The following is a 12,775-nucleotide window of genomic DNA, read 5'->3' on the forward strand; positions in this document are numbered from 1 at the left end:
GAGGACGCCAGCCACGTCCTCTCCCTAGCATCTCCAATGCACGAGTGAAAATGGCGGCGACGCGCGGCTGCTTATATAGAATCCGAATCTCGCGAGAATCCGACAGCGGGATGATGATGTTCGGGCGCGCTCGGGTTAGCCGAGCAAGGCGGGAAGGTTCGAACCTGCCTCGGACCCGTGGAAAAAGGGTGAAGTTCGGGGGGGTTCGGTTTCCGAGAAACCGAACCCGCTCATCACTAATATATACACACACACAGTGGGGCAAAAAAGTATTTGGACAGCCACCGATTGTGCAAGTTGACCCACTTAAAAAGATGAGAGAGGTCGGTAATTTCCATCATAGGTACACTTTAACTGTGAGAGACAGAATCTAACAAAAAAAATAGGAAATCACATTGTATGATTTTTAAACAATTTTTTTTGTATATTCTTTCAGAAAATAAATATTTGAACAATCAAAAATTTTAACTCAGTACTTTGTAATATAACCTCGGTTGGCAATTACACAGGTTAGACGTTTCCTGTAGTTCTTGACCAGGTTTGCACACATTGTAGCAGGTATTTTGTCCCACTCTTCCATGCAGATCTTCTCTTGATCTGTCATATTTTGGGGCTCTCGCCGGGCAACACGGACTTTCAACTCCCTCCACAAATTTTCTATTGGGTTGAGGTCTGGAGACTGGCTAGGCCACTCCAGGACCTTGAAATGCTTCTTATGGAGCCACTCCTTAGTTGCCCGGGTGGTGTGTTTGGGGTCATTGTCATGCTGGAAGACCCAGCCACGTTCCATCTTCAATGCTCTTACTGAGGTAAGGAGGTTTTTGCCCAAAATCTCATGATACATGGCCACATTCATCCTCTTCTTAATACGAATCAGTCATCCTGTCCCCTTTGCAGAAAAGCAGCCCCAATGTATGTTTCCATACCCATGCTTCACAGTGGGTTTGGTGTTCTTGGGGTGCTATTCTCCCTCCAAACACGGCGAGTGGAGTTTATACCAAAAAGTTCGATATTGCTGTCATCTGACCACATTACATTCTCCCAATCCTCCTCTGGATCATCCAGATGGTCACTGGCAAACTTCGGACGGGCCTGGACATGTGCTGGCTTAAGCAGGGGGACCTTTCGGGTGCTGCAGGATTTCAATCCATGACGACGTAGTGTGTTACTAATGATAACCTTTGTGACTGTGGTCCCAGCTCTCTTGAAGTCATTGACCAGGTACCCACATGTAGTTCTGGGCTGATTTCTAACCGTTCTTAAGATCATTGATACCCCACGAGGTGAGATCATGCATGGAGCCCCAGGTCGAGGGAGATTGTCAGTGATCTTGTATTTCTTCCATTTTTTTATAATTGCACCAACAGTTGATCTCTTCTCACCAAGCTGCTTGCCTATTGTCGAGTAGCTCATCCCAGCCTTGTGCAGCTCTACAATTTTGTCCCTGGTGTCGTTAGAGAGCTCTCTGGTCTTGGCCATGGTGGAGAGGTAGCAGTCTGACTGTTTGAGGGTGTGGACAGGTGTCTTTTATACAGATAACCAGTTTAAACAGGTGCCATTAATTCAGGTAATGAGTGGCGGATAGAAGAGCTTCTTAAAGAAGAAGTAACGGGTCTATGAGAGCCAGAAATCTTGCTGCTTGGTAGGTGACCAAATATTTATTTTCCACAAGAATATACAAGTAAATTGTTTAAAAATCATACAATGTGGTTTCCTGGGTTTTTTTTTCCCTCCAGATTCTGTCTCTCACAGTTCAAGTGTACCTATGATGGAAATTACAAACCTCTCTCATCTTTTTAAGTGGGTCAATTTGCACAATCGGTAGCTGTCCAAATACTTTTTTGCTACACTGTGGGGGTAATTCCAAGTTGATCGCAGCAGGAATTCTGTTAGCAATTGGGCAAAACCATGTGCACTGCAGGGGAGGCAGATATAACATGTGCAGAGAGAGTTAGATTTGGGTGTGGTGTGTTCAATCTGCAATCTAATTTGCAGTGTAAAAATAAAGCAGCCAGTATTTACCCTGCACAGAAATAAAATAACCCACCCAAATCTAACTCTCTCTGCAAATGTTATATCTGCCTCCCCTGCAGTGCACATGGTTTTGCCCAACTGCTAAAAAATTTCCTGCTGCGATCAACTTGGAATTACCCCGTGTGTATATATACACTGCTCAAAAAAATAAAGGGAACACTAAAATAACACATCCTAGATCTGAATGAATGAAATATTCTTATTAAATACATTGGGGCAGATGTACTAACCTGTAGAAGGCGTAAGGAAGTGATAAACCAGTGATATCTGCAAGGTGATAAAGGCACCAGCCAATCAGATCCTAACTGTTAATTTACATATTGGAGCTGATTGGCTGGTGCCTTTATCACCTTGCACATATCACTGGTTTATCACTTCCTTATGCCTTCTCCAGGTTAATACATCTGCCCCTTTGTTCTTTACATAGTTGAATGTGCTGACAACAAAATCACACAAAAATTATCAATGGAAATCAAATTTATTAACCCTGGAGGTCTGGATTTCGAGTCACACTCAAAATTAAGTGGAAAAACACACTACAGGCTGATCCAACTTTGATGTAATGTCCTTAAAACAAGTCAAAATGAGGCTCAGTAGTGTGTGTGGCCTCCACGTGCCTGTATGACCTCCCTACAACCCACACAAGTGGCTCAGGTAGTGCAGCACATCCAGGATGGCACATCAATGTGAGCTGTGGCAAAAAGGTTTGCTGTGTCTGTCAGCGTAGTGTCCAGAGCATGGAGGCGCTACCAGGAGACAGGCCAGTACATCAGGAGACGTGGAGGAGGCCGTAGGAGGGCAACAACCCAGCAGCAGGACCGTTACCTCCGCCTTTGTGCAAGGAGGAACAGGTGGAGCACTGCCAGACCCCTGCAAAATGACCTCCAGCAAGCCACAAATGTGCATGTCTCTCTCTCTCTCTCGCTCTCTCTCTCTCTCTCTCTCTCTCTATATATATATATATATATATATATATATATACATACAGTGTATACATATATATATATATATATATATATATTATCAAAAAAAGATAAATCATACAGCAGGACTGACATTAAGTGTACACTCTAGGCGAGATTGTAAAAGATCTTTTACTTTCTCGTCTAGTGTGTATGGGCCTTAGGGGTTCAATCTGACCTGATCGCACGCTGCCGTTTATTGCAGCGGTGCGATCAGGTCATAACTGTGCATGCCCTGCGCTGCAGTGCGCTGGTGCATGCCAGACGGCCGAAGGCCATCGCTGTGCTACGATCGCCTCTGCCTGACTGACAGGCAGAGGCAGTCGCTGGGCATGGGGGCGGAACGGTGGCATTTGGCTGCCGTTTCATGGGCGCTGTCCGGCCAACGCAGGCATGGCTGGACCATGCGGAGGGTGGCCCGCAGCGGCTGCGTGATGTCACACGCAGCCGCCGCGGGCCAGGGAGCAACGAGTAGCTCCCGGCCAGCATGCTAAAGCTGCGCTGGCCGTGAGCTACTCCTAAAGTGCAAAAGCATCGCCGCTGTTCGATGCCTTTGCACTTCTGCGTGGGGGGGGGAGCCGGCACTGACATGCGGGGTGGGAAAGCCCTGTTCTGGGCGTCCCCCCGCATGTCTATGGTCATGATCAAATCCCTGCAAAATTTACGACCAACTCGGAATCAGCGGTGCAAGTGGGCGGGTAGGGGTGGTACCCTTAAGAATTTAGCCGTGCGTACCTCGTAAACACCGCCGACGGGCCGCCGCTCCCTCCACTGCTCACCGCCGCTGCTGCATGAGGGGAGGAGAGCGCAGCGTTTTCCTCTCCTGCCCCTCAGTGTCTTCCTTCAATTCAGTGTCGGCCCATGAGCCAATCAGAGCTCACGGACTGGCAGCCAAGGAAGACACCCGCACCACCGTCGGAGACTGAGGGGCAGGAGAGGCGCAGGCTGCCCTCTCCTCCCCACACACACACACACACACACACACACACAGGACAGCAGCAGTGAGCAGCAGGGGAAGGGGGGCATGTATACCTGGCACTGGGGGCATAGCTGGCACTGGGGGGGACATGTGTACCTGGCACTGGGGGCATATCTGGCACTGGGGGGACATGTGTATCTGGCACTGTGGGCATATCTGGCACTGCGGGGACTTGTGTATCTGGCACTGGGGGCATATCTGACACCGAGGGCATATCTGGCACTGCGGGGACTTGTGTATCTGGCACTGGGGGCATATCTGACACTGGGGGCATATCTGGCACTGGGGGGACATGTGTTTCTGGCACTGGGGGCATATCTGGCACTGCGGGGACATGTGTATCTGGCACTTGGGGCATATCTGACACTGGGGGGACATGTGTATCTGGCTCTGGGGGCATATCTGGCACTGGGGGGACATGTGTATCTGGCACTGTGGCCATATCTGGCACTGCGGGGACATGTGTATCTGGCACTGGGGGCATATCTGACACTGAGGGCATATCTGGCACTGGGGGGACATGTGTATCTGGCACGGGGGGACGTGTATCTGGCACTGGAGGCATTTCTGTATCTGGCACTGGGGGCATATCTGGCACTATGGGGGCATTTGTGTATCTGGCACTGTGAGGCAATGTATATCTGGCACTCTGGGGGCATTTGTGTATCTGGCACTGTGGGGCAATGTGCATCTGGCATTGTGGGGCAATGTGTATCTTTCACTATTGGGGTCATATGTGTATCTGCCCCACCCCCCAATACGTGTATCACGCCCACATTTTCATCAACCACGCCCCACATGGCATTTGGCCACACCCATTTTTGTCACGCGCGCTTAGGCGCGCGCACACAGTACCTATAAGACATTTTTTTCTACTTGCACCACTGCTCAGAATCACCCCCTTACTGTCCTGCTAGTACCCTGGACTGCTGGCGTCCTCCTAGGCCTCGGTGGGTGATGCTGCTGGTCACTGGTGGAGTCCATGCTTTTCCAGAACAAAGGGCCACACTCAGAGAGATACAGTAGCAGATTGCTGTTGCTTTCAGCGCTGCTTCTCCAGAACAAAAGGCTTCCTTCCCCCCTGCCCCTTTCTTTTATGGTCTCCCCCAGCTGTCCAGCCTCCCCCGGTGCCGTTACTGGCTGCCTTGCTGGCCCCAAGTGTGAAAGAAGAGATGGGCATACCTGCCCGTCCCCCCTCACTCCATGTTGCCAGCCCGCAGGCTGCCTGGCGACCCTTACGCTTAAGGTGATCCAGCTCTGTCTTTTACGGCACATACGCTCTTCTTCTCCTGGCAGTAACACCATACTTGCCTACGCTCCCTCATTCTGCAGGAGACTCCCTGAAATAGAAGCAATCTCCCTGACTCCCTGAATAGTCCAGCAATCTCCCTGATTGCACCTTAACCCCATTGTACAACTGTTACATTCTTGGGGGGGTGACTTGGAAAAGGTGAACTGTGTGGGGTCCTGAGAACCAAGTTTGAGAAACCATGGTCTAGGGTACAAGCTGTATAAAACATATTTAAATAATATAATAAGGTAAGTATCGGGAAAAGGTTAAACATACCATAATATATACCCAAACATAACAGAACAAGTACTGCATTTTCTAAGGACACATTCTTCGACCTCATGTGAAGGCTCCTGTCTCTTCTTCCTGGTAGCTACTCTCCGGTCAAGTGAACTCATTAAGGACTCAAACTTGGTAGAATAAGCTGCTACCACTGGGCATGTGCCGCAGCTCTGCTAAGTCCCTTAAACTGCAATGTGGCGGCCGCCCTAGTAATAGTATTATATATGATTGTTATTGTTGTCATATTTTAAGCCACAAGACAAGAGGGGGGGGGTTTCTGGGCACCCCCCCCTGTGTTTGCCTATGATCACAGATACATACATTCAAATGGGAACATCAGTGCCATTTCCCTGCATTGGTTTTAAGACACAATGGGGTAAATTTACTAAGGTGGGAGATTTTTAGAACTGGTGATGTTGCCCATAGCAACCAATCAGATTATATCTATTATCTGCTAGAAGCAGCTAGATAAATGGTAAGTAGAATCTGATTGGTTGCCATGGGCAACATCACCAGTTCTAAAAATCTCCCACCTTAGTAAATTTACCCCAATGATCCCTATAGCTACATGCATTTTAAATGAAGTTTCTTGTGCCCACTTATAGTGTATGGAACCTCTTGTAAAGCACAATACACAAACAAATTTTGCACAATACACGAACAAAGAGTCTTTTCTTCAACAAGTAGCTCTTACTAACTTTTGGGCTCATTTACATTTGGATGTCATTTTTATGACACACCTCTCAGATGTAGCAGTACACGTCTGCACTGATAGGTATTACTTTCACATCTCCTTGAAATGCTATTTCAAAAGTAGGCAAGTATGAGTAACACCCATCATCATCTGCTGGCACACTAAGGACCCTATTCAGTAAGGATTGTATATTTTGCTAAATAGCAGAATCTACAATCATTTTGCTCACATGCTGGGGGCGCTCATCGCAGGGCAAGACCACCCAATATGCAGCCTACAGCCCACCCACTGCGATCGTACCGCAAATTCAGCGTGATCACTGAAATTCTTGGATAGCTCCTGCCGACATGGACTGGCTGTGATGGAAGGAGGCCCACCGCCATTTTTTTGATCGCCCTGACCTTTGCAGCCGCCCCGATCACGCCCACGCAACGCCAACAGTTTGGAAGCCGCCACTTGCTTTGGTAACTGAGCTTTACTGCACCCCTCCCGCCCCGCGAATGCCTCTGTCTGTCAATCAAGCAGAGGCGTTTGCATTTACTGCAGGTCACTAGTAAATGCGGGTGCATGCAGGCACACTGCGCATGTGCCTACCAGGCAAACGCAAAAATTCTGGTTGGATCGCGATTTACGATCCAACCTGAATTAGGCCCTAAGGGCCGTATTCAAATGATATCTCCTTTCTAATGTGATCCCAGCTATCGCGCATATCGCACCGTTAGTAATCAGGTTTAGCTGCGTAAAGGGTTGGGCGGCTCGCTACCTCAGGGGTAGCGAGCTGAAATGATGATACCACGCCCGTAAGCAGAAGCAGAATGGGTGTGGAAGGGGGCGGAAAGAATTGAATACTGCTCTAACAGTCCAGGTTTTATTGAAATATATGCTTGAACACAGGTGACTTAGGGGGTAATTCAGACCTTATCGCTGGGCTGCTAATTTTGCTGTCCTGTGTTCAGATAGTCGCCACCCAGTGCAAGTGTACGATCTCGTCTTTGCAGAGCTGCAAAAATCCAGTGTGTGCAGTCTGTGCACAGCCCAGGACTTCCTCCTACAGTGAGATGAGAACAGGCTGATCGGGGCCGGAGCTGAGGTCACACCCCCTTATAGTAAATGGTCAGTTACCACCCACAAACAGCCTCTTCCTGTCAATCACCTTGCGAACGCCCGTGTGATTGGAATTTTCGCACCATCCTGGCGCTGACCAGCGTTGCCCGTTGTTCCCCAATGTGTGTGTGCATTGCAGTGCATACACATGCGCAGTTAATGCCTGATCACCCGCTGTGCGAAAATGGTCCTTAATTAGTACCACAGTAGTTTGATTTAACCATCTGGATATCACTAAAACCTACACTGTGAGGGCTATTTCATACACTCAGGTTTTGCGCGGATGGCAAAAAGCCGAACATACTCTGTCCGGCTTTTTGCCATTCGGCAGTGCCTGACACACACAATGGTTTTGTGCCTTGTTTAATGCTGGGCGCATGCGCAGCAGCAGTAGCATTGGCACAAAAAAAGTTGTATGTGAAAGCGCACATTCACACACTCAGCTCACTGCCTTCAAGGATGGCACGGCAGCCGCACTTTTCAGTGGATATTTCCGGCTGCATCCCAGCAGCCGTGCCGTGACCGTGCTGTCTGAATGCCCCCATGTGTAGCAATACTTTATTAAAAAACATACACGGTAAAAAAACGGACGGCTTTTTGCTGTCCGGTCAAAACCGGAGTGCATATCTCCCAACATGACCCTCTGCAGGAGGGACACGATGCTCTGCCTCTGGACGTTCTTAATTTATGATTGCCATCACCTGTGTTGAAACGCCTGTCTTATCCATTAACCTGTTCAAAACAGGTGCTGGCAATTATAGATTAAGAGAAAATCAAGAAGCAGAGCATTTTGTCCCTCCTGGAGAGGGTCATGTTGGGAGGGTGTGAAATAGCCCTCAGTGTGCCTTGAGGACAGAGGTTGGGAATGCCTGCTCTACATCAGACACAGCTGGGCTATAATCTGCAGATGAACATAGAACATGACACCGTACTTCTGCAAGTTATTGTGGGACTAATATAAACATTGCTAGCTGTTGTCCTTTGTTACAATATGAATGAATGTACAGTACTGAACGTATGTTTAACTATATATCTCTTTAAACGGAGCACTGGATGTAAGCCACAGTTCTAGTGGTCAGGGGTGTAGACATTTCTGCAGCATGAGTCAGACGGAACCTGACAACTTCCTGCTGCTGTGTTCCTCACACTTGTGTTTCTACTTGTCATGGGTAAAGAGATACATTGAAGTGAGTTGAGACACATGACTCCGCTCAGTGGAGAGTCTTGAGACAGTGTCTCGGTACATAGCTCTTTTGTAATGCATTTTCAGACTGTGCAGAGACTGCTGGCAGTGCGGGACTCGTGGAGGGAGTGACTTAGACCTCTGGTAGTGTCAGTTATTCAGCTGCACTGAAAGAATCATTAATGAATCTGATCTGTCTTCACTAAGTGTGCACTGTCTCAGCTCAGTCAAACAGGAAGTCAGGCACAGCAGCACTCCCTGACACTGAGCAGCATGACACTGCTCCCTCCCAGGGGGTGTCACCCAGAAGTGCTGCCACCCAATCACTGTGACTGACTGAGATGCTACTGGGGGCTGTCTCAACACACCAAACTGTGAGTGACTCCAATATAATTCCAACTTAAATGATTTGAGTCATTGTGTTGAGACAGCAACTCAGTAGTCATCGCTAGTTTCTACAGAGTCCACACTCCAACACAGGCTGGTTACAGGTGAGGAGGGTGCTGTATATTCCTGGGTCTTTATTCCTTTATTAGTGCTGATTTGTACCGCTGAATACAAATCACCTTTCAATAGGATTACGGTGGAGAGAATAATTGTTTTATAATGCAGAATTATGTTTAGTGTTGTGAAGTTGCTGATGATTAGTAACGGGCATGCTTTCATTACATGTCTGTTGGTTAAGGCACAGTCAGTAGCAGTAGTTCTTGGTAGAGGTAGAAATGTCTAATTCCTTCTCTTCCTGTATTTTTCTAAATCTTGTTATGTGTTGTGCTAATGTACAGTATTGTTATTCATGCAATTGGCTCATAACCTATTTTCCTTTTTGAATCTGCAGCCTAACATCTGTTCTGTAATAACTGCTGCTCTTAGTGCCTGAGGGGAAAAATAATAATAATAATAATAATAATAAAATTTTTTTTATTATTATGTAGACATTTTTGCAATCTATTTCTTTTTTTAATAAGAAACTTTGTGGGAAAGGAAAGCTCAGTACTCCATGTTACCTGCAACCATTAAAAACAGATGATCCTGTACAAGGGCAGCTGACTCCCTCCGGTTTTTCCCGGTGTTTTAATTTTTTTTTTATTTATTTTTTTAAATATAATTATTATTATTTTTTTTATTATCTATTTTAAATAGAGCTGACTATACCTGAAAGGTGATGTACAGTAATGGCTGTTTTTTAAAAACATACGGTAAAACTAAAATACAAGTCGATCCATTTATTTATTTATTTTATGTAAAGGGCCCTACAGACACGACGATCCGCAGCCAACCTGCCCAACTTCACTCCCCCATCACCCGGCTCCATAGAGGTGCAGGCAAATATGGACGAGATCGTCCATATTGGCCTGCATGCACAGCCGACGGGGCACCAGCGATTGAACGAGCGTGGGGCCGCGCATCGTTCATCGCTTGTGCCTCCACACTGAAAGATATGAACGATATCTCGTTCATTAATGAACGAGATCGTTCTTATCTTTCAGTGAGATCGACCAGTGTGTAGGGCCTATTACTCTTCTTAAATATGCATAGATATCTAGCACTTGGCAAGTTGAACATTGTATTATATTTGCTAGGGAACAGAGTTCAAGCTGTTATCATCTGTAATCTGCTGTTGCAGACAATTCATTTGTGTAGCTGACCGAAATCTCCTATGCAAAAGACAAACTTCTTCCAGCTATCACTCTTTTTATCTCAAATATTCTCAGCTGTGATATGTTCTTGTACCTTTTACATCAGGGATAGGGAACGTCCGGCCCGCGGGCAGTATAAGGCCCGCAAAGCCACTTGACCCAGCCCGGCCAGGCTCACCGAACCTTCCCTCAGCAGCAGCCTGAGCTCCAGCTTCTGGCTCTGACAGTGGGGGTGATTCGGAGTTGATCGTAGCTGTGCTAACTTTAGTCCACCCCACATGTCAGTCCCTGCCCCATCGCAAAGTACAAAAGCATCGCACAGCGGCGATGCTTTTGTACTTCAGGAGTAGCTCCCGGCCAGCGCAGCTCCTGTGCGCTGGCTGGGAGCTACTCGTCACTGCCTGGGTTGCAGCGACTGCATGTGACGTCATGCACCCCGCCCCACGCATGGTCCGCCCACACCTGCGTTGGCTGGACTGCGCCCCCTAAATGGCGACTTAACGGCGTCCTCCCGTTCCCTCCCGCCCAGCGACCGCCTCTGCCAGTCAATCGTGCAGAGGCGATCGCTAGCTAAAGACATCCGTCTGCTGTCTGGCATGCGCTGGCGCACTCCGGCGTCGGCACATGCGCAGTTCAGACCCGATCGCTGCTGTGTGAAAATGCACAGCAGCAATTGGGTCTGCATGACCCCCAGTGTGTGGCTGTGCGCTATGGGAGAGAGGTCATGACGTCTCTCCCATAGCTCCGAGGAGCAGGCGGCGAGGCGGAGTGCAGCGGGGCTGGTGAGTATTGTGCTTTGTTTTTTAAATGTGTGTGTGTGTGTGTGTGTGTGTGTGTGTGTGAGCGTAGAGCATAACAAGTGACTGGGGGCATATCTAATTATTTATTACCAGTTTTATTTATATAGCACACACATATTCCGCAGCGCTTTATAGAGAATATTTGGCCATTCAGATCAGTGCCTGTTCCAGTGGAGCTTACAATCTATATTCCCTACCACATGTACACACAGACACAGTCACGCTAGGGTTAATTTTGTTGGGATCCAATTAATCTGCCAGTATGTTTTTGGATTGAGGGAAGAAAATGGAGTACCCGGAGGAAAACCACGCGAGTACGGGGAGAATATACAATCCACACAGGGCCATGGTGGGAGTCGAACCCATTACCTCAGTGGTGTGAGGCAGTAATGCTCACCTTTACAGTATCCGTACTGCCCATATCTAATGGGTCATAACAACTGACTGGGGGCATATCTACTAGAGCAGAGGTTCTCAAACTCGGTCCTCGGGACCCCACACAGTGCATGTTTTGCAGGTAACCCAGCAGGTGCACAGGTGCATTAATTACTCACTGACACATTTTAAAAGGTCTACAGGTGCAGCTAATTATTTCACTTGCAATTCTGTGAGGAGACCTGCAAAACATGCACTGTGTGGGGTCCTGAGGACCAAGTTTGAGAACCTATGTACTAGAGCAGGGATGGGGAACCTTCGGTCCTCCAGCTGTTGTTGAACTACACATACCAGCATGCCTTGCTACAGTTTTGCTATTTGGCCATGCTAAAACTGTTGCAAGGCATGCTGGGATGTGTAGTTCAACAGCAGCTGGAGGGCCGAAGGTTCCCCATCCCTGTACTAGAGCATAACAACTGACTGGGGGCGGCTAATTTTTAAGTTAATTTTTGTATGGCCCCCACCCCTGCATTACATACTGTATTGCTGCCAGAAGATCGGTGTGTTGGACTTTGTATATTTATATTTTGTGGTGATTGTTAGGTTTTAGAAGGTTTTTCTTCACCTTGGACAATTTTCAGAGGTGTATCAATGACTTGGGGGCTGTGTGCAGCCCCCTTTCTCTGGTGGCATATTGTATTATCAAAAGCTTGGAGAGATAAAGTACCAACCAATCAACTCCTAACTGCCATGTTACAGGCTGTGTTTGAAAACTGTCAGCTAGGAGCTGATTGGTTGGTACTTTGTCTTTCACCAAGCTTTGATACGTATGCCCATCTTCTTTTTCACAGCACCAACTATTTTTGAAAGCTGGCGCATGTGCAAAAAATAGAAAAGGCACTGTGACAGTCTCTTTGCTATCACCTACGGTAGTGTACGTGGGCACTGTCTTTCCAAATATCATACAAAGGCCCAGATTTATCAGGCCTTGGAGACTGATAATTAGCACGGTGATAAAGTACCAACTAGTCAGCTTCTAACTTTCATTTTTTAAACACAGCCTATAACATGGCAGTTAGGAGCTGATTGGCTGGCAATTTATCACTGTACTATTTATAACTCTTCAAGGCTTGCTAAATGAGGGCCAAAAGATGGTACAGCTGATAAAATATAGGGGAAACCAACTCCAGGCATACTGTTATGGGTGCAGGGTAGGCATCTCTTAACCAAAGTGCCTGTGTTTAACCATTGTAGATACTCCAGTACCAATTTCACAATGATGCTACCAGTTTGCATTGCCTCAGATATTTATTGTCCTATACTTCCCCATATGCCAGCGGCACCTGTTCTCAAGCGGGGGCTGCCAAGGCTCTACGCTGTGCATGCAAACTGTGTAAAGTAGCTCCCTATTAAACTCATGTCCCTGACACT

General features: G+C 47.4%; 1 protein-coding gene across 4 annotated transcripts in view; it reads left to right on the forward strand.

Annotated features, from left to right (window-relative positions):
- The first annotated feature begins 8,179 nt into the window (after positions 1–8,179).
- Positions 8,180–12,775, forward strand: part of LOC134927917 (serpin B6-like) — a 143,237-nt gene continuing 138,641 nt past the window's right edge. The window contains exon 1 of one of the 4 annotated variants that reach the window (XM_063923038.1): positions 8,180–8,282. The gene's annotated coding sequence lies outside the window, so the exon portion shown is untranslated. Of the gene's footprint in view, positions 8,283–8,443; positions 8,534–8,608; positions 9,021–12,775 lie in introns of those variants that run through there. The other 3 variants (XM_063923037.1, XM_063923036.1, XM_063923035.1) reach the window with 3 other exon arrangements.

This window comes from Pseudophryne corroboree, chromosome 5, assembly GCF_028390025.1.
Source record: "Pseudophryne corroboree isolate aPseCor3 chromosome 5, aPseCor3.hap2, whole genome shotgun sequence".
NCBI lineage: Eukaryota > Metazoa > Chordata > Amphibia > Anura > Myobatrachidae > Pseudophryne > Pseudophryne corroboree.